This window comes from Macrobrachium nipponense, chromosome 45, assembly GCF_015104395.2.
Source record: "Macrobrachium nipponense isolate FS-2020 chromosome 45, ASM1510439v2, whole genome shotgun sequence".
Lineage (NCBI taxonomy): Eukaryota > Metazoa > Arthropoda > Malacostraca > Decapoda > Palaemonidae > Macrobrachium > Macrobrachium nipponense.
In genome coordinates this window covers 28,902,569-28,924,794 of record NC_061105.1, presented here as the reverse complement: position 1 = coordinate 28,924,794, position 22,226 = coordinate 28,902,569, and the positions used below count along the sequence as shown (strand labels likewise).

Genomic DNA, 22,226 nt, shown 5'->3' with positions numbered 1-22,226 from the left:
AAGCAGACTTTACGTGGCAGTAACCACGAAGCCAGCTATTGCTAACAGGTGGAACCAAGATGTAAATCATCTGCATGCATTTGTTTCCCAAAATCTTCTTATGTCCCTTCCACCTCCAAAGTGGGATTCAGCTATATATATATATCTGACAGGTAAGTTTCATGAACAAAATGATATTGTTATGATACAATAAAGTTTGTTCATACTTACCTGGCAGATATATATAATCAAGTACCCACCCACCTCCCCTCAGGGGACAGTGGAAATAAAAATTATGAATAGAAAATGGGAATGGTTCCTGATACCCGCCTCCCAGCGGCGGGAATGGGTACTAACCACCTGGCCGACCACTGCGTGTGTCGGAAGTTTTTAAAATTCTGTCGGACTTCAGAAAATACAGCTATATATATATCTGCCAGGTAAGTATGAACAAACTTTATTGTATCATAACAATATCATATTTGTTAGTTTTATATGATTAAATGACTATATGTACTTCATGACCTTAAATTAATTTAATATTTACTCTTCTGAAACCACCAGATGTTATTTTTATATATAAATTGGACTTTGCTCTGGATATAATTTCAATTTTAAAGGTCATTGCAACTAAGCATGGCAATACTTTGATCTAGGAATGTATGATAGTAAGAAAAAGAGAACTTCTATTTATTGTTTTTAACCATGATTAGTGTATGTTGTTTTAAATTATTGTTGAAGCCCAATGCTGTTCAGTGCTAAATGTTGATTGGTTATACTTCTCATAAGGAAATATGTTATATGCAGATTATGTTAGGAGGTTAATTTTACGCATTAAATACCTTAAATTTTCAACTTTCTCTCGGTTAGTGTTTCAGTTTACTTTAGTTTCTGATTGCTTATGTAAGCAAGCAAATTTTTTTTTAGTGGGTATATGCAAGGTTTTTTTATATTATTTTTGTAATATGTATGATATTGGATAGCTTTTGATGCTCAGTTGTCTTCAACTAAAAAAGGGCTTTGTTCATTTTTGGTGCAAGCTCTGTTTCCTTGCATGTTTTACACAAGCATGAATAAATCTTTTTTTATGGCACTTGCATCCTTCAGGAGAATATAACAATTTGGCAGATTAAATTATGTAAGTTTAGATTTGATTGGTATCTGAGATTTCCAGTAGTATTGTTATGCACCGAAAATTATAGTTCAGTGATTCATTCTTGCTTTGTAGCTGGGCATGAACTTACAACTCTGTATCACATCTGGGTTTCTGAGGAGTTTCTTAGACATTGTTATGGTTGATTTTCTGTGATGGAAAGGATATAAGTTACATGCAATTCTTATACAGTAGTATGTACACAAATGTGTACCTGCTCTTTGAAGTGTTCAGTTACATGCATCAACTTTAAAATTTATATATGTACTAATAGATGTAATTAGAATTTTTTAGGCATTCCTACATTGCTTGTGGTAGGTCAAGACCAGTTTTCATGTCTTAGGCCTTAATGCAATGATTTGTGGTATTTTCAATAAGGATTTACTCAAGACCTGATAGTTAAGAGAAAGATTCATGCAGATTGGCCCTTATATGATGTGTTGTAGAAGTGGTATTTGAAAATGTTATTTTCTAGCATATTGTCTTAATGTTTACTAGAAAGTCAGTTATGTATGTATAAGACATTATTATATTAGACTAAATACAGTATGTATATGAATGTTGTAATAGGAACTTTCTTGTCTTGTGCCTGATTTTGAAACAAAATGATTTGTTGAAGTTATATAATCCCAGTGAATAAATTCATATTTCTGTACTTGAAACTTAAAATTTATTCTATTTATTTTAGGACTGAGTAAGAACAAATTTATAATAATAATAATATGCTTTATTTCAGCTCAGGGCCATATACATGGAATATACAAAATACAGACAGTAACATACACAATCTAGATACATGAGACAACATGATAAAAAAAAGAAAATGACTAATCGGCACTTATCCACAAAATAGCTGAGGTAGCATAAAAACTAGTACAGGCAGTCCCCGGGTTACGACGGGGGTTCCGTTCTTGAGACGCGTCGTAAGCCGAAAATCGTCGTAAGCCGGAACGACGCTTGGAAATATGTCTTAAACTAATAAAAAGTTATAAAAACCTTACTTGTAATCCTTTGGTTACACTACATGTCGTTTCCTGTAGTTTTATGTACAACCTGGAGTTATTTTCATAAAAGAATGCTGGTTCTTGAAGGTAAAACTATTGTAATCCTCTGGTTGACACTACATTCTTGAAGTTTTATGTACAACCTGGAGTGATTTTGCAAAATCTTGAGGGCTACAAGAACAGCTGATTACTATTTACGTATCATATAGACTAATTAAAGTAAATGTATCTTTAAATAGGCTTATATATTAGTATCAACAAAACATTTCCTGCCATGAGTCAGAGGCCGTTTAATGAAACGAACACTTCTCTGTCCTATCTGTTCAGAAAATAAACGTTACGTCAATCCCCGAGACCATTGTTGCCAAAGCGTCTCTCTCTCTCTCTCTCTCTCTCTCTCTCTCTCTCTCTATCTCTATCGTCTCTCCTCTCTCTCTCTCTCTCTCTCTCTCTCTCTCTCTCTGATCAAATTACATTGGAAACTTGACATACGATTGCCCTAATATACGAATGTTTTGAGATATAACAGAAAATTTGCGAAAATACAAGCTTTGATATACAACGAAAATATTTGAGATACGATTTTGCGATGAGTGTTAGTTGTATAGGCGACCGATAAATGGCTTCAGTCTGTTTGTTTGTTGGTGCTGCATGTTAACACGTCTTTGTTTAGTTCGTTGTATTTGCGCCTATTTTTCGTGTTATTTTTTCTATTTTATTATTAACCATGGGTCTCAAAGCTAAAGACAAAGCAGGTGATAAGAAAAAACCCAAGAAAATGATTTCGATGGAAGCAAAACATGAAATTATAGCAAAGCATGAACGTGGCGTTCGTATCGTCGATTTGGCAAACGAGTATGGTCGAAATCCTTCTACAATATCCATAAAAACCCCCGAGACCATTGTTGCCAAAGCGTCTCTCTCTCTCTCTCTCTCTCTCTGATCAAATTACGTACTGGATAATGTCTCTCTTTGGATACTTCGATTTTGCCAAATATTGAGGGCTACAAGAACAGTTGATTACTATTTACGTATCATATAGACTAATTAAAGTAAACGTATCTTTAAATAGGCTTATATTATTAGTATCAACAAAAACATTTACTGGCATGAGTCAGAGGCCGTTTAACGAAACGAACACTTCTCTGTCCTTAACTCGGAGCGTTGGAAGACGCCTCTCTCTCTCTCTCTCTCTCTCTCTCTCTCTCTCTCTCTCTCTCTGATCAAATTACTGGATAATGTCTCTCTTTGGATACTTTGAATTTGCGTTGTAATCTAACCAGAAACTTCGTTTTGTTATTATTACTGGAAACAAGCAATGATTTTTTCATTATTTGCGCTTTTGGACTGTTATATGTAAACTAGTATGTATTCATTCGCTCGGAAACTAGTTCCGCATATGAGGCGTCACTAAAAAACATTGAAAAATACAACATAAAAAGTGTCGAAAATCATCATAATCTCAAAATTTTTGTTGTAATCTAACCAGAAACTTATTTTTATTAATATACTGTGCTAAACTATAAAGGATTTTTATCATAGTATGCGTTTTTTAAAAGCGTCGTTAACTCGGAGCGTCGGAAGCGTCAGCGTCGTAACCTCGGAACAAGCGTCGTAACCCAGGACGGATTTTTCCATTGAATATTTAAGAAAAAGCGTCGTAACCTCGGAACGTCGTAAGCCGGAACCGTCGTAACCCGGGGACCGCCTGTAATCATAATACTGGTAATAACAGTAATAATATTGGTGAGAAAAAAATATGCATTGAGAGTAATAATAGTTAGTGTACATATTATATAACTTTAATTTCAACTAGAGACCTTAGGTGGTTACAGTAGTCAGGTCCAGAGGGCTAAATACAAAATTGAATGTAAAAAAACTTTAACTTAATAGTAATCACAGTAATAATGAAAAAATAAAATATCAGCAATAAATGTAATAATGACAAAATCTGCAGATGACATTTTAGGGGACAAAGGCCTCATTTTCCCATCTTTTCAACAATTTAGATCTTCTTCTTGCTTCACTCCTTAGGATGCTTTGTATGAGCGAGTTGCTGCTGTTTCTCACTCGGGTTACCTGACTGGACATTGTTCGCCTTACAATGATTTCTAAATTGTCCAGGTGGTTTTCTATGAACATCTGTGGGGCGGAGTGGTAGCGGTGAGTGTTTGTGAGGTGTCTCATAATGTCATTGTGCACAACAGTGATGCGTCTAATGGTCTCTTGGGTATAGTTCGTCCAGAGGGAACACCCATAGATACTGTAGCAGTACGAGCGGAAGAGCAGCAGTTTCACGTCTCGGTGACAGAAGGGAAACCTCCTTGCAATCATGTTGCCAGTTGCACATAGTTTACGACGCCTCTGTTCAATGTCTGCCATATCTTTTAGGTCGTCGGTGATAATGTGACCCAAATATGGAAATTCGTGCACAATGGACAAACATCTTATTGTCCCTGCACGTAATACAAACTGGTCCTTTACATAAGGAATTACTTTTAGCATAGCTGGAAAATTGGTCGTAAGAGAATAACAACAAGGTAGTTAGGCAGTAACTGCTTGTTCAGTAGTCGGGAGTCCTGCCCGACTGGACGTAAACATTCACTTTGCTTTCAGCCACCAGCATGTGCAGACGTTCTTTCTGCCCACTTCTGTCGTCGGATTGTGACAGTGTTCTCTTTTGCTTTTTTGTTTATGAGTGTGTTGTTTGCCAGATTTTATACAATGCAAACCCAAAACTTAGATAAGCCTCTTCATCCCCCATTTGCACAGTGTTTGCCCTGGAGTGGGGGGCAGGAAATGTGGAGGTTTCCGCTCGAAAGTGGATGTTGATCCTCATGCCCTTCGCACTAAGTGCTGAGGGTGTTAGTGTAAAAGATAATCCCTGTGATACTTGTATCTGTTGGTTGGCGAAGCAGTGGGTGAGATATGAGGGAGGAAGCGATCGCGGGGGAAGTCTTCCAAGGCTTCTTCAGAGGGCTACACATAAGCTTCTTCATCTCGCTCTTTTCCCTTCGGGGGAAATGTCTCCTTCCACTTCTTCACTTGATTCGTCAAGTTTTGAGAAGGGGGATAGGCATGCCGACTCTGAGATGTATTTGGGAACTTCTGCTCACTCTGGAGGGGATCCCTCTTCTTCGGGGCAAACAGGAGTTCTCTTCTCCCTACTAACCCGACTTTTGCTCCCTCAGGTATGTCTGACTCTGTGGTCAAGGATCTGCAGCAGGCGTGGGTTGCCTGGCACTCCCTTGCTCCAGGGGCTGGTGGATCATTTCTTGTCAGTCCCTGTGACTCAAGGGGTAAAGTCGATGAGTACAACTACCAATTCAGTGCCTGTGTATGCGGCACTGCCTCACTTGGTATATACCCAGTACGTAACCTCGGTTACATCTGCTGCGGTAGTATAGTTAGTGCCTCATACTTCAAAGGTGGAGTCTTTTCTACCTCCCCTCCCCCTGCACGCTATGCAGTCCTCCCTCCCCCAGCTGGGTAAGATCATGCTAAAATATTGCCTCTTGATCTTCTGCCTCTCTCTGTCCCCATGCCTGCTGCCCCTGTTCCTGATTGTAGACTACTGCTGTGGAGTCGGCACCCCCGATCCTGGCCGCTCTGGAGCCTGCTGCTTCGGCAGCCGCTTCAGCGGTGCCCTGGATGAGGGATCTGACTGCAGTGCTGAGGAAGCTTACGAAGAAGTCAAAGAAGAAGCGAAAGGTGTCGTCGTCCTCCTCCTCATCTTCATCTTCGTTGTCATCGTCTGCTGCCTCCACTTCTTCTGAGGCTCCTCCGCCAAAGAAAAAGGCTGTTCCCCCCCCCCCCCCCCCCCACCCCAAGAAGTCTTGTTCTGGGGTTTTAAGGGTCTGTCTCTCCATGCTGAGACAAGTTGGCTTTCCGCTGGTCCTCCCGTTCTTTCGAGAATGGGAACCACCTCGCCGCCCTCAGGGGCGTGGAGGGTAGGTACCGCAGGTATACTTGCTACCACAGGTACATTTGCCCCTAGTAATGGAGGTTCCACCTCTAGAACTGGGACCGTTTCTGGCGTTCGTTCGCAAGTTGCCCTGAGTGTATGCTCACCTATTGGTGAGCGTGCAGCTAGAGTCGATGATGTCGAGTCCGCTCACCGTCACAATTTGGGCACGGTGCAGAGGGAAGGTGAATGTCGCTCGGGTGACTTTCGTCTTGCTGATGACCGCTCGCGTAGCGATCGTTCAGCTCCTAGGGGTGACATAATGGTCTTGCAGGACCATGCACCCGACGAGACCGGTAGGAGGTCCTCCGTCCAGTGTTTCAGAGAAGCTTCGGCTTCTTCTGAGACTGTGACATGTGAGGACAGTACCCGCTCTCGTTACGCTGGTGGACACTATTCTTCACCCGATCGACCAGATGGTCCAGCCCTTGAGTAGCAATTCCCCTAGTGAGAGAGCGTCACCACCATCCTTGGAGGTGTGCTTCTCCACTGGGAGAGCACCCCTCTAGACCATCACTACGGGTTGGTGATTGCTTGCAGCCTGCTCTGTCCGTTGGTTTGGCCAACAGATCGAGTGGGAGTGTCAGATCTTCCTCACCCGTCCCTTCAACCTCCTCGGGATACACTGGGAGGAGCAAGGCGACCAGGGGGAACCGTGGAGAGTGCTCTCCTCACGGTTCGGGCACGAGAACATATGTGCCTGGCTCGGTCTTAGGACCCTAGAGGTCTTATGCTCAAGTGGTTCAAGGTGGTCCTAGTGGGTCTGTCGAGGCTCTTCCTTCTGAAGGAAGAGGGTCGATGGAGGGGCTCACCCTGAAAGGACTTGACGGTCCTTCTCCTCAGAAAGCAGTCACTCTCGAGATATAGAGGTCTTTGGCTGAGTCATCGCGCAGATTTGTCAGCACAATGACCTCGGGGAAGGATCAATGTTTGCTCCCTCTGGCCACCCTTCGCGGTTAGAGTCGTTCTGGGGTCCTAAGAAGGGACCCAGAATGTCTGTGGGGTTACCTTGGTCTTCCTTGTCTGAGGGCGTGTTGGACAAGTGAACAATCTTGTCTCAGGACAAGAGAGTTCGCTCAGGGGCAACAGACCGGACAAGTTACTTCCCCCTCCTCTACCTCGTCAGCAGCACTTCTACTTGCCCTCAGAGAACCCACTGCCGACTAAGCAGGTTGATCCGGAGTTAGTTTGCCTTACTCCTGGCTTGCCTCTGCAGCATTTCCTATCAGAGAACCTTTGGTTCACACAGCAAGAGGCAACGGCATTGGAGGCTACCATTATGGCAGCCCTCCAGGCCGTCTCCTGGCTGGATCTGTGGTTCCTCACAGTATCCAAGGTCGTGGCCTCTTCAGGATTGATAGTTCCAGGAGAAGACTCGTCCTTTGGGAGACTCTGTCAGTCTGGTGGTAGGGCAATTTCCTACCTGGCCCACCAGACTGCCAACCTGTGGGCTAACCTGGTTCTTAGGAGGAGGTTTGCTGTCCTAACTTGCATAATTAGGGTGGCTGGTCCAGAGTCAGCATTGGGTCTTAGAAATGGACCGTTGCTGGGTTCCTCCTCTTTTTCCCTAGAGAGATGGTGGACGCTGCGGTGGACAAGCTGAGAGCTGAGGACAGTGACAGTCTTGTCTACCATGCAGTTGCCAAGACATCCGGGCCATCTCAAGCAACTACGGCTAGGCCTCAGAACCAAGTTAGCTCTTCCTCCACCCCAAGACTGTCTCTGTCAAAAATGGTGCGAGGAAAGACCCAGCTTTCCTCCTTCACTTAGAGAGAGGAACAATAGCCCTCCCTCTCAGCCATCCTTCTCTCATGGGAGGGGTGGTAAGTGAAAGAGGAAGAAGGGGAAACGCTAGGGACGGCATTCCCCCTCAGCTGCTGCCATCAGTTGGGGGGGGGGGGGGTGCCTGGCAAGCCATTGGGCAACGTGGCAGTGCTATGGAGCTGAGACCTGAGTAGTAGATGTCCTTCAGGAAGAATATCTTCTGCCCTGCCCTTAGAGTCGAGGCCACCCCTCACCGATCGTCCGGTCCACTTCCAAACATACGTTCCTGGTTCTGCCAAGGATCTGGCACTCAAGAAGGAAGTGCTAATGATGCTGGGCAAAAGAGCTGTGGAAATCATCCGAGATCCTTCACCAGGGTTCTACAGCTGCCTTTTCCTGGTGGAGAAGGCTAAAGGGGCTGGGGACTGGTGATAGATCTCTCTCCCTTGAACCAATTCGTTCGCCGGAGACGGCACGCTCCGTGGTGGCCTCCATCACGTAAAATGATTTCATGCTTTCGGTGGAACTGAAGGATGCGTATTTTCAGATACCCATCCATCAATCCTCCAGGAAGTACATTCGCTTTATCCTCGAGGGGACATTGTTCCAGTTCAGGGCACTTTGCTTTGTACTCTCAACTACCCCACAGGTGTTCACGTGAGTGTTCACTCTGGTCTCAGCTTGGGCCCACTTAGTTGTGGTTCGTCTTTTGAGGTATCTCAATGATTGGTTAGTCCTGGTGAGTTCTCTCTTGCAGTTGCTATGGGACAGGGATCGTCTCCTCGACTTTTGTCGCAGTCTGGGGATTGGGATAAATTTCGAGAAGTTGGATCTCGTTCCCAAGCAGAGGATAATGTACCTGGGCATGTTGATTGACACAGTAGCAGCATGAGTCTTCCCCACCGACTTGAGAATCGGGAAGTTCAGGAATGCAGCTCAACAGTTTCTGTCTCGACATGAACAGCCAGTTCGGCTTTGGCAGGTTGTGATCAGTCACCTGTCATCTTTAGAGAAGTTAGTCCCTCATGGGCGTCTTCACCTGCGGTCTCTTCAGTGGAGACTAAAGCAGTGTCGGTCACAGGTTTGAGAACCTCAATCCTTCCTCATCCCTCTCACAGAGGAAGTGAGGAAGGATTTAGCCTGGTGGCTAGACGACAGGAACCTCTTAATAGGAGTGGAGATGCACATTCCCCCTACGGACATGCTTCTGTTCTCAGATGCATCGAACGAGGGTTGGAGTACACACCTGGAGGAGTTGGTGACTGCATGCGTGTGGGATCAATGTCCTGGAACTCAAGGTGGCATTTTTAGCCCTACAAGAGTTTCGGGATCGAGTGATGGGACACTCCGTGGTGTTGATGAGCGACAACACCACAGTAGTGGCATGTGTCAACAAACAGGGGGCCTAGTTGCATCAGTTGATAGTGCAGGTGCATGAGTGGGCTGCAGCTCACTCAATAAGAGCTGTCAGCCAGATATATTCCAGGCAAGAGGAATGTTGTGGCAGACAAGGTCAGCCACCAGAATCAGGTTATTGGGACAGAATGGTCTCCTCACCCGGATGTGGCGGAAAGGCTGTTCGACCTGTGGGGGCGTCCAGTGGTAGACCTGTTCGCCACCCGGCACCACAGAAAACTTCTTGTTTTCTTCTCAATGGTGCAGGACCCATGGGCAGCTACAGAGGATGCGTTCCAACATCCGTTGGACAACCTCGAAGTTTGCGCTTTTCCCCCATTCTGTCTGATTCGCAAGGTGATCAGCAGAATGCTAGTCACCAGCAATCTTCGGATGATTCTTGTGGCTCCCAAATGGCCTCAGGCTGTTTGGTATCCTGATATGTTGGCTCTTCTCTCAGAGGCACTGCAAGAGATTACCCCATGGCACAACCCTCTGTGCCAACTGCATAAAAAACGGTACTACTCTGCAGTATAGTCCCTGTGTCTTCACGGTTGGCGGTTATCCACCATCTCTTGTGAGTGAGAGGGTTTTCTCGCCGAGCAGCAACAGAGATGGTAAGATACCTCAGGCAGTCCTCTGCAGCAGTGTACCAGGGAAAGTGGTCCATCTTCTGTTTTTAAGTGTCGTGGATGGGGTCGCTCTCCGCTCAGAGCCACTCTTCAACACATCGTAGATTTCATAGTCTTTCTTCACCAAGAGAAGCTCCTCTCTGTCTCTGCAGTTAAGGTCCATAAGTCTGCCTTGGCCTTGGTCCTGAAGCTGCGAGGAGTGGATATCTCCTCTTCTATGGAGATTTCCCTCCTTATGAGGAGCTTCGAGAGGCCTTGCCCACCCAGGGAACTCAGGCCTCCTGAGTGGGATGTGACTCTCATCTCAAGGAGCTTGATTAGTGAACACTATGAGCCTCTCCGAGACTCATCCGACAGGGATCTGACCCTCAAGACAGTCTTTCTGCTGGCCCTGGCATTGGCAAAGAGAGTAGGTGAACTTCGTGGTCTCTCATGATGTGAAACACTCGAGGGGATGGGGATCTATTAAGCTCGATTTCATCCCGGATTTCGTAGCAAAGACTCAGAATCCTTCAGTCCCTGACGATAGATTCGAGTCCTTTACAATCCCCTCCCTAGAGTACTTCAGTGGTAATCATGCAGATGAGAGGCTACTTTGTCCTGTTGGAGTGCTACAGCGCTCTCTGAAGAGAACTCTTCATCTCCGAACTGTGTCTCGATGCCTCTTCATTAGCACCAGGGTGACCAAGAAAGAGGTTTCCAAGAGCACTATCTCTTTCTGGCTTTGTGAGGTGATCAGGAAAGCGTACTCCTGTGAAGGGAGGTTTGACACTGGTACCTTTCGTCTGAGAGCCCATGAGGTCAGAGGTATTGGTCCTACCCTTGCGTTCCACAAGAACCAGTCTGTTTCACAGGTGTCTGTTTCACAGGTGTTGAAGGCAAGGGTGTGGTCCAACCAGACCACCTTCACCTCCTTCTACCTTCGGGATATTGCCCATAGGTCCTCAGATACCTTTTCCTTGGGACCCGTGGTGGCTGCTCAACAAATTTTGTAGCTTACGCAGTTCCTCTAACTGGACAAGGTTGCATCTCGCCTTTGTGTAACTGTATGAATGGGTGTGAATGAGTGGGTGACTGGCTTCTCTTCCTCCTTAATTCTACTCTCTTCCTACGGGCAGATAGCTGTGGTCATCACATGCTGGAAAAGGCGGACGATGCAGGTAAACTATATTACTGAGCACCATTCTTTCCCTTTCATTAGGGTATAGAAGCATATATCAGTCTTCCCTAACAAGGGGGGAAGTGGACACTAGCATGAGATAAACCCAATACTGTATATTTATCATCTTGCTTCCGACTATAGGTTCTTGTTTTTCTTTTCATAAGGGGCTATGCTTGCCTTCCTCTTAAGAATTGGTTCAGAGGTTTGACCATTGGTCTTGCAGTTCTCACACTGATCAATTGGACAGAGGCTAGATTCCCCACCTTGCTTTTACGACCAGGGTGGGAATCTTGGTTGGGCGAACACCAGTCTGTTCACATGACTCAGATTCCTCCCACCAATCAGTGAGTCTTCCTTGTGTAAAGCACTGAGGGTTTGTATTATAAGTAGGAAAAAATCACACTTTTTGAAAGAAAATTGTATTTTTCCCAACTATACAAACCTGAGGTCCTTTACATGCCACCCCTCAATCTGTTCCTGGGCCTAAAGCAAAATGGAATCTTTATATCCAGTTGGGTGGGACTCCCGACTATCGGACAAGCAGTTACTGCCTAACTTCCTTGTTTTATTCTCTTACGACTGATTTTCCAGCTACACTGAAAGTAATTCCTTATGTAAAGGATCTCAGGTTTGTATAGTTATGAAAAATACAATTTACTTTAAAAATTGTAAGTTTTTAGCTTGTGGTCTTTTTATGAAGTACTGTTTAGGCAAATGTTTTCTTAGGTAAAAGAATTCTTGAGTCATTCTCATAGGCAAGTATATGGGCTGTTATGAGAAACTGCCCACTGTCATCTTAGTTTCAGTTTTTCTTGTTATCATTACAGGATGTCATATACGTAGTGATAATGTAATATTTTCATAATATTCCAAAGGCCCAGAGTCGTTTCTTTATTTCTGGACTGTTATAGAGCATGTCCAAAGAATTATTCTGGAATGAGATGAGACACTGATTTGCTTTTTTGGACTCTCATAGGGCTCGTAAGATTTGTTTTTAAATGAAATGATCAAGGACAGCCAAATGGAAAGGAATTGCAGGAAGAGGGTGAAATCAAAAGACAAAAAGCAATGCAGATTGAGCCGAATGAATATTGAAGAGAACCTTTGGTACGGCACATTGTTAGTCATACTTTTTATGGGGCCCTTTGTTCCTTTTAGCTGTTTTCATGCTACCTGTGGATAGTTTGTTTTATATAAGAGTACATTTTTGTTTAACTGAGCTTTCAGTTGGAAAGAACATATGTTCTGAAGAAGTTTATGTATCTGCATTAATATGTTTGATTCAGCGTCTTCCTTCGGAACCACATTTTCGTTGTGTTGGAACTTTTAGAGGGAGATATTTTTTTTCTTCTGTCAAGAAGATATTCTTTTTCCTCTGTCAACTTTTTCCACTAGGCCTGAAATGCAGCTGGTCACCGGTTATTGGCGATCCAGACAAGCCATAAAATTGATGATTTATGGCGCCATAATGGGCCAAGTTTCGGTTATCAGCGCCGTAAGTTGCTGATGATAGAGTTACGGTGCCATAACCTACCTAACTGAGGCATCATTAATCAAAACTTGGCACTTTTGGTTAATGGCAGTTTTCACTTAACAGTACTCTACAGTGGATGGAACCCCAACTGATAACTGGGGACAGATATATATATGTATGTATGATATATATATATATATATATATTATATATATAATTTATATATATATATATATATATATCTATATATATATATATATATAGTTATATATATATATATATATATATATATATATATATATTATATATATATATATATATATATATGATATATATATATTATAATATAATATATATCTATATATATATATATATATATATATATATATATATATATATATATGTATATATATATATATATATATAGTATAATATATATAGATATATATATATATATATATATATATATATATACTATATATATTATATATTATATATATATATATATATATATATATATATATATATAGTATAATATATATATATATATCTATATATTATATATATTATATATATAGATTTATAATATATATTTTATATAATTATATATATGTATATATAAATTATTATTATATATAGGTAATATATATATAATAATATATAATAATTATATATAATTTTATATTTATAATTTATATATAATATATAATATATATATAATGTATATATTATTTATGTATATATTATATATAATAATTATTATATATATATATATTATAATATATTATTATATATAATAATTATCATATATATTATATTATTATATTATTTAATATTAATAATATTTATATATATAATATAATATATATTTTATTATATATATATATAATATATTTATTATATATATAATATATATATATATATGTCTATATATATATATAATATATTAATATATATATATATATAATGTTGTAATATTATTATATATATGTATATATAAATATATTATATATTATATATATATATATATATTATTTATTATATAATATATATTTTATATATAATATATATATATATAATTATATATTATATATTAATATAATATATACTATATATATATAATATATATATGATTTTAATGTTATTACTATGATATTTGATGTTATTATACTATTGAAAATATAAAAATTCATATCTGCCAAGAGTGGGGAACCCATGAATATTTTCATAGGTACACTCCACAGAAAAACCTGCGAATAGGAGAGTCCTCCCGTGATTAATTTTTAGATAGGTTCCACAGAAAAATCCTTGAATAGGTGAGTCTGTGAATCTGGAGAACGCAGATATGGGGGGTTGACAGTGTATATTATATATTACACTTTCTGTTGCCAATTGCTAACAAGTTTTCTTAAAAGATGGAAATTCCAATTTACTTAATACAATATTTTTCAAAAATTCCGGGAGAGGTTTTGAAGCCATTTTTGGAGATGGGATAATATTCAGGAATACAGGAGAATCCTAGCAATTCCGGGAGGCTTGGCAAGCCTGGTCATACTCAATGTTGTTTATGTCAGTTCTTTGGTAATTGGTTGTTAATTATAAGAGATGGTTATGAATTGTTACAGAAGCCATAAGTTGGGTAATCTTGTTTGAAAGACTAGCCTAGTACCATAAATGAAATTCATTTGGTTTTTAATACACAAACACAGACTGAATGAATACACAAATTGTGTTTGTGTATTTCTTTACAACACCCTGTGTTTACATCTTAAGTACATATGATATTTTTTGATGACCACTGTTCAAGGCATATTTATTTTAAGAACAACTGAAAAGTAGTTGATCAATTTCCATTTCATTGGATTCATGGTTTTTCATTTCTCTTCATAATATCACGGAAGCTTTGCATGTATGCCAGTGTGTGTGTGTGTGTGTGCGTATTTCATCTACCACATGTGTGACATTTCATCAGTGTTGACATTATGGTCTCTACATAGTGTGTTCATTTGTGTGTGTGTGTATATGCGTGTTTCTTAGTGCAGTGTCACGTTTGCAATTTTTATTTTTGGATCTGCTTGATTTACTGTACAGTATTTCATTACAAGTTTAGTTGACTCTTAAGTATGATTATCACACAATAACAGTACACAAGAGAATTTTTTATCACAATTTTTCATATCGGTTTTCTCTCTCTCTCTCTCTCTCTCTCATATCCTATGTACACAATTGTACACACTTGCATTTTATCTTTTGGGTTATAATAATGAAAAAAATTAGAAGGCAGTAAAAATATACATGATAATAGCATAAATTATAAATATAAAACCATTAGCATAATATGTAATACAAAATGGCGTCTAGCAAGCCAGACGTCTACATAGTCCTCTTCACCTATTCAGCTCTGCATCCCCACCCCCTCACATCTAGGGGAACTGCTCCACTCAACATTTCAATACTACCCCTTCTTAGAGTTCCTCTGCACAGCCTTGCTGCCCCTCTCCTATGGTGCCAAGCCAACTGACCCACCTCCCCACTTTGGAAACTTCTTGAGGTCTCCCTCTGAGTGTAAGCAGTGTTACCAACATTTTCTTGACCCTATGCAGCATTGCTGACCATCTGAGAATGGTTTTTTCAAGTTTTTTTAAATCAGTATTTTCACATAAGTGGCTTACCAAACAATGACATAAAGATATAAGCTTTCTTACAGCTTTGTAATTGTTTGTTAAGTATATGTGAAACCTTATTTTATTATAAAAATATCATATCTTTGGGGCTTTATTCCCTGGTCCAGGTATGCTGGATAATGTTGAGTTTTGAATCATAGCGATCTGAATATGTAACTGAAGGATGATTGTAGTTGACTGACTTACCACACAGTGTGTGGATGTGCAAGGAAAATTAGCAAGACCAATGAACAGAGATGAATTGTATGAGCATCTGGTGAAGATAGCAGCTGAGCTTGCAGAATTAGAAATGAAATGCCATGTTACAAATTTCTGGATTTTTATCATATAATATTTGGTATTCTTCAATCCCAGATAATTTCGATCTTTCATTGTTCCCAGAAAGGGGTTTCTCCTTAAAGTATTCTTAGGGAGCAACATTTACAGTGTGCCTTATGCAACTTACTGTAGGTTGTATTAAGTGTTCTTTGCAGCTTCTTTAAAGTGTTCAACTTTTTAAAGTTCATCATGTTCTCGATATGTGGGATCCCTTCTTTCTGTATTTCACTTCATTTCCTCTTAATTCTTACTAATGAATATACCATATTCTTTGGAAACTTGAATTTCAAGTCAGTGGACTTTGTGTGCTTTTCCATATGAATAGGTTTCATTTACTGAATAATAATAATGATAATGAATGAAATATAGTTGTTCATTCGCGAACAAACCTGAGGTCTTAACAATAGGATTATATTTCTAGCGCCTAGCTGGATCCGGTTAAAAAGCAGATGAAAGCAAGGAATCTTGTGATATCTGGCAACACATGCGTAGATCGGGTGAAGAGTACTCAAGTACCGCACTCCCCTACGCCAGTCTTTTCTTTGACCACCTGGGCGAGAGTTGTGTTTACCTCTCTTGGCCTTTTCCCGGTTCATTACCCGTTTTGTTTCTTTTAGTGTGTGTGTTTTTGCCTGGTATTATGGCTTCTTCTGCTCCTTCTCGGTGTCAGCGTATGTGCCCCTGAGTTCCTGGTTTTCCGTGTTCTCGTTTTTTGGCTTCAGCAGCGACTGACTCTCTCATCACATGCAGTAGGTGTCGTTCAAATTTTTGTACTATTAGGAATCCGTGCACGGAATGCCGGGCATGGCCTAAGGAGCAGTGGAAGTCGTTTTATGGCAAGAGGGAACATCGGAGAGTCTCGACTTTTCCTACTTTGGAAGGTTTTGCTCCTATTCTCGATGTTCTGTCTCCTGCAGTAGTCAGCCCCCATAGTAGCGCATCAGTCTGAGGTCATATGCTAGGCAATGCTTCAGAGGTTGGGGACTGTATTGGATGTGAAGTTGGCTGCCTTATCGGTTGGGAGGACTGGTAGGAAACGTGTTGCTTCGTCCCTGCCTCCCGAGAAGAGTGCGCATAAGAAACTAGTGCTGTCTTCCTCTCCCTCTTCCCCCTCTACGCCTCATCGGCATAGGCATATCAAGCGTTGGAAGGCTAAGGACTTTGCCCTTCCTTCACCTTCGAGGGAGGAACATTGCGGACATGATCTGAGAGTGCTGTGGTTTCGGGCAGTGTTAGTGGTGTGCGTTTTGCCAGGGTTGCTTTGTCCTCTGCCTCGAATCTTGAACATGCACATCGTGAGCGTGTTGCAACCTCCCCTGCCCGTGCACGTGATGTTAGTGCGCCTTCTTCTCCAAGGCCTATTCGTCGCCGTAAAGATATGAAGGCGCCTGTCAAGAGGTCGAAGGTAGTGAGCACGGAGTTGGTGCAGCTGGAGTGTTTACCTGCCTCTCTCACTGGTGCTTCCAAGAGTTCAACTCTTAAGGGATTCTCTGTCGATCTCGAGTGTTCAAGTTTCCCCCCCATCTCACATACGTACGTCTGCCATGCCTTTGACCCTTCAAGGACATGTGGAGTCATCTGTTGAGGCAAGTGATGTTCCTAGTGTTACAGTGGGTCCATCTCGGAGGCCGGCGCTTGGCTGCTAACCCTTCTGTTAATTTTGGTGGAGAAGGTACCTTAGAAGAGCCTGCATACCCTTCTCGTCGTCTGTCTCCAGTGCCGGAGGAGGAGGAGGGAGACACGCAGGAGTTTCTGTCTTCTTTTTTCGGAAGTTGTTGATCTCATTCGTGGGTTTAACAATTTGGAAAGTAGGACTCGGGCTCAGTCGTCTTACACTCCTTGTTTGGAAGCCTACTCAGGACCCCAAATCTTCTTTTCAGCTTCCTTTGTCGGTGCACGTTCAGTCGGTCTAGCAGAAGGTTAATGCCTCTGTTTCTGACCGGGATGGGTCGCTTCGATCTAGGGGCTCTACCAAACTACTACCCCTGCCTCTCACAAGGCATAGGAAGTACTATGCTACAAGCTCTGCATTTTTTTGTCACGCAACCTTAACCCAGACGTCATTCGCCTGAAGCTGGGTTTGACTTTGGAACAGGTGAGGTTGGTGGCTCCGTCCTTGTCTCCGCAAGATGCCTGAGCTTTGGAATCTACAGCGGCCTCCATGTTGCAGATGGTTTCTTGGCTGGACCTGTGGCCTGTGGTTATTGCCAAGATAGCTTCTGACAGGTCCCCGGAAGGGTTGGTGAGTGCCGCATTGCTTGCCAGTCTGTTGCAGTCCGGGGGCAAGGCATTTTCATATTTGGCTCACCTCAGTGCCAATTTATGGGCTAATCTTTTTCTGATTAGGAGGGACGCGGCTTTGTCTAGGATGGAGATATTGCTCGACACAGAGTCTTTGCTGGTATTGAGGAACGGAGATCTGTTGGAGTCCCAATTTTTGTTTCCTCGGACAGAACTCGAAAATGTGATAGACCGGTGCCGGACTGACACCAAAGACCGACTGGTGCACCAGGCCGTGTCTAAGTCGGAGTCTCATCCCCGGAGACGTCCAGCTCCTCCTCCTCCCCCGGTCCAGCAACAGTCAAGGAGATCGTCGCCTGGTAGGTCATCGAGGACCTTGAGTTCGGCATGGCCTTCCCGCTCGACACAGCCTAAGTCTGAAGATCAACGCTCCTTTCGCTCTTGTTCCTTCAAGCCAAGAAGGGACCCAAGGGGCAGAGGTAAAGGGGGCCGTCGGTAGGTTAGGTGCCTCTCCCTCTCCTGCGTCACGGGTGGAGGGGTGCCTAACTGGCCATTGGGCCAAGTGGCAGAGAAGTGGGTGGTAGATGTCCTTCGGGTGGGTTACCTTCTACCATTCGACTTCTCGCCTCCTCTGTCGGACAAGCCGCAGCTCAGGAAGGCATATCCTCCAGATTCTCTGAAGTTCTTGGCTCTTCGGGAGGAAGTGCAGAAAATGATGGACAAGGATGCGATAGAGGAAGTAGCGTGTCTGTCCCCGGGGTTTTACAGTCACATCTTCTTGGTGCCCAAGGCGTTGGGATAATGGAGGCCTGTGATCACTTATGCACCTTGAATCACTTCATCAGGAAGACACGGTTCAAGATGGAGACCCCGTGCTTGGTGTTGGCAGCCGTGAGGGAAGGCGACTTCATGCTGTCGATAGACTTAGGGGACGCATACTTCCAAATCCCTGTTCATCCCACGTCCAGGAAGTTCCTTCGCTTCTCTCTGGCGGACAAGTTCTTTGAGTTCAAAGTCTTGTGCTTCAGGCTGACGACAGCCCCTCAAGTGTTCACAAGGGTCTTCTCTCTCGTGTCAAGTTGGGCCCATGCTCAGGGATCCATTTGATGAGGTACCTCGATGATTGGTTAGTCTTGGCAGTTTCCAGGGAGAAGCTGCTGCAGGACAGGGATCGTCTACTTCGGTTCTGTCTGGACCTGAGCATATTAGTCAACCGTGAAAAGTCGAACCTCGTACCCACTCAAAGGATTCTCTACCTGGGCACAGTCATCGATACGACAGTGGCCAAAGTTTTCCCGTCGGATCAGAGATTGGAGAAGTTGCGGGTGGTAGCGCGCAACTTCCTGTCAAAGTCACATCAGTCAGTTCATCAGTGGCAGGTTCTTCTGGGGGAGTTACCTTCCCTGAAGAAGCTGGTCCCTCATGGGCGTCTCCATCCTCGGTCTCTGCAATGGAGACTGGGAGAATTCTGGTTTCCGGCAGGGGACTCACTTGTTTATGGTTCCTCTGTCTCTGGAAGTGAGAGAAGACCTTCGTTGGTGGTTGGACGACCAGAATCTGTTGAAGGGTGTCCCTCTGCATTCTCTTCCACTGGACTTCCTTCTGTTCTCAGAAGCCTCCCTTGCAGGTGGGGGGGCTCATTTAGGCGGCCTCATCGCTTCAGGCATTTGGAGTTTGGAGGACAAGCAGCAACATATCAATGTCTTGGAGTTCAAGGCAGCTTTCGTGGGTCTGAAGGAGTTTCGGGGGAAGGTAGAGGGTCACTCTGTCATTCTCATGTTGGACAACACCACTGTAGCCTATGTGAACAAAGAGGGAGGCTTGGTTTCATAACTTCATGTCTTGACCGTCGAACTTCACCAGTGGGCAATCAGCAATTTGGTAGAGCTCTCAGCCAGGTATGTCCCAGGGAAACGGAACGTGGTTGCAGACAAACTCAGTTTCCGGGATCAGATCCTAGGCACAGAGTGGTCCCTTAATCAAGTGGTGGCAGACAAGCTTTTCCAGATTTGGGGGAGACCCATGCTGGACCTTTTTGCGACACGCTTCAACAGGAAGCTGGAGGTGTTCTGTTCTGTGGTTCCAGATCCTGTAGCATTGGCAGATGACGTATTCCAACATCCTTGGGACAACCTGGAAGTGTATGTCTTCCCTCTCTTTTGTTTGATCCGTCAGGTTCTGAACAGGCTTATGAGTTCACAGGGTCTCAGGATGACTTTGGTAGCCCCTCTGTAGCCTCAAGCGGAATGGTTTCCAGATCTGGTGTCGTTGTTGTCAGAGGTTCCGAGGGAGATTCCCCCTTGGCGACATCATCTGTGTCAGCCCCGTGAGGAAAGGTTTCACCAGTCAGTAGAATCCCTGTCTTCACGGTTGGAGGCTATCAAGTATCTCCTCCGAGCGAGAGACTTTTCTCAGAGAATAGCTGGGCACATGTCCAGCAGTCCTAGAAAGTCGACCTCCGCAGTTTACGAAAGCAAATGGGCGAACTACTGTAATTGGTGCCGTAACCGGGGTTTTTCTCCACTCGCGACCTCTATTCAGCGAATAGCAGACTTTTTAACCTTCCTCAGAGGTGAGAAACGTTTGTCCGTTTCTGCTATTAGAGGCTACAGGGCGGCACTGAGTTTGGTGTTACGCCTTAAGGGTATTGACATCTCCTCTTCCTGGGAACTTTCCATGATAGTTAAGGGGTTTGAGCAGTCGAGTTCTCCTGGAGAGCTCAAGCCTCCAATGTGGGATGTTTCCTTGGTTCTTAAGAGCTTCACTAAGAGTCCATATGAGCACTTGCATCACCAGACACTCAAGACAGTTTTCCTTTTGGCTTTGGCATCTTCCAAGAGGGTAGGAGAGCTCCACAGTCTGAGCTATGAGGTGAAGCACACCAGGGGTTGGGGGTTGATGTCCTTCAAATTTGTCCCGGAATTCGTGGCCAAGACCCAAAATCCCTCGGTGCATGATGACAGGTTCACTTCGTTTTCCATTCCATCACTGACTGACTTTGTGGGTGGTGATGCACAAGAGCTTTTGTTGTGCCCTGTCTGGGCCCTGCGTTGCTATCTTGAAAGGACTCGGCACCTTAGACCAGGCTGCCACAGACATTTTGTTAGCACAGGCTGTACAAAGAAAGAAGTGTCTAAGAATACTATCTCTTTTTGGATACGGGAAGCCATCAGACAGGCATATTTGATCTTGATGATTCCACCACCACATCTGTGCAGGCTAGAGCACATGACGTTAGAGGTATTGGTCCCTCTGGCTTTTAAAAAGAACTTGGCTGTACATAGAGTGCTGAGCACTGGTATTGGTTACGCCAGTCCACATTCACCTCCTGTCTTAACGGCGTTGCCCACAGATCTACGGACACATTTTCCCTGGGTTCTGTGGTGGCTGCCCAACAGGTTTTGTAACTTATAGTTGCCCTTAACAGGGCACCTTTGTATCTTACTTAAGATGATTGTGTGGATGAGAGAATGAGTGAGTTGGCTGGTCTCCTTCTTCCTTCAGACAGTTTAAGGAATAGACACGTCATTTGCTGGACTGGTCTGATACAGGTGAATAAGGTAGTCATACTGGTAGTGTGGTTGTGCAATATACAAATATCTTACCCGCTATTTGGTACCAAAGGCTCCACTCCTTGCCAAGGGGGAGTCGGGAGTAATACAAACCTTAGTGTCTTGGTTTGTTATTGGACAGTCAAAGTTTCTCTTTGGTTCCCTATACAATGGTTATCCCATATATCATTGTACGTCACTCAGGTTCTGAGTGGTTAGATATCAATTTATCTAGCTTCTCAATGGGCTTCAGTCCTTCTCCAAGAACTATTTCTTTTGAGAGCTAGACTGATGGGTAGGCCCCGAGCCAGTCTAGGATGTCTTATACCTCCCTCCAAGTATGAGTCTATCCTATTGTTAAGACCGAAGGTTTGTTCGCATATGAACAAATGACAAATTTTCTATGACAATTTGTATTTTTCATAGCTACAAACCTGAGGTCATAACGTTACACTGTCCACCTTTAGCCACCCCTCTGTTTGTTAAGTCATCCTGAGTTGGGAAAGACTGGCATAGGTGCTTGGTCCTTGACCACTCTTCACCTGATCTATGCATGCGTTGCCAGATATCACAGGATTCCTTGCTTTAATCTGCTTTTTAACTGGATCCAGCTAGGCGCTAGAAATTATCCTATTGTCAAGACCTCAGGTTTGTAGCCATGAAAAATACAAATTGTCTTAGAAAATTTGTCATTTTATCTAGATCACAAAGCTAAAGACATCTTAGCCTGGCCTCTGGAAACACTATAACCACAAATTCATACACCATGCCATGAATTTATCCATTTATGAGGGAAAGAATTTGATTGTACTGTACTTTTTTTTTATAGAGGAAGAGATATGGCATTGTCTTTATGACTTTGGGCTGGTTTTCTTCCTTAGGATTATTAAGTCAAGAATTTCTTT

General features: G+C 42.9%; 1 protein-coding gene across 12 annotated transcripts in view; it reads left to right on the top strand.

Annotated features, from left to right (window-relative positions):
• The window catches only part of LOC135214459 (aftiphilin-like), a 169,821-nt gene that overhangs the window by 95,274 nt on the left and 52,321 nt on the right, over nucleotides 1-22,226 (top strand). The gene's annotated exons all lie outside the window — the stretch shown is intronic.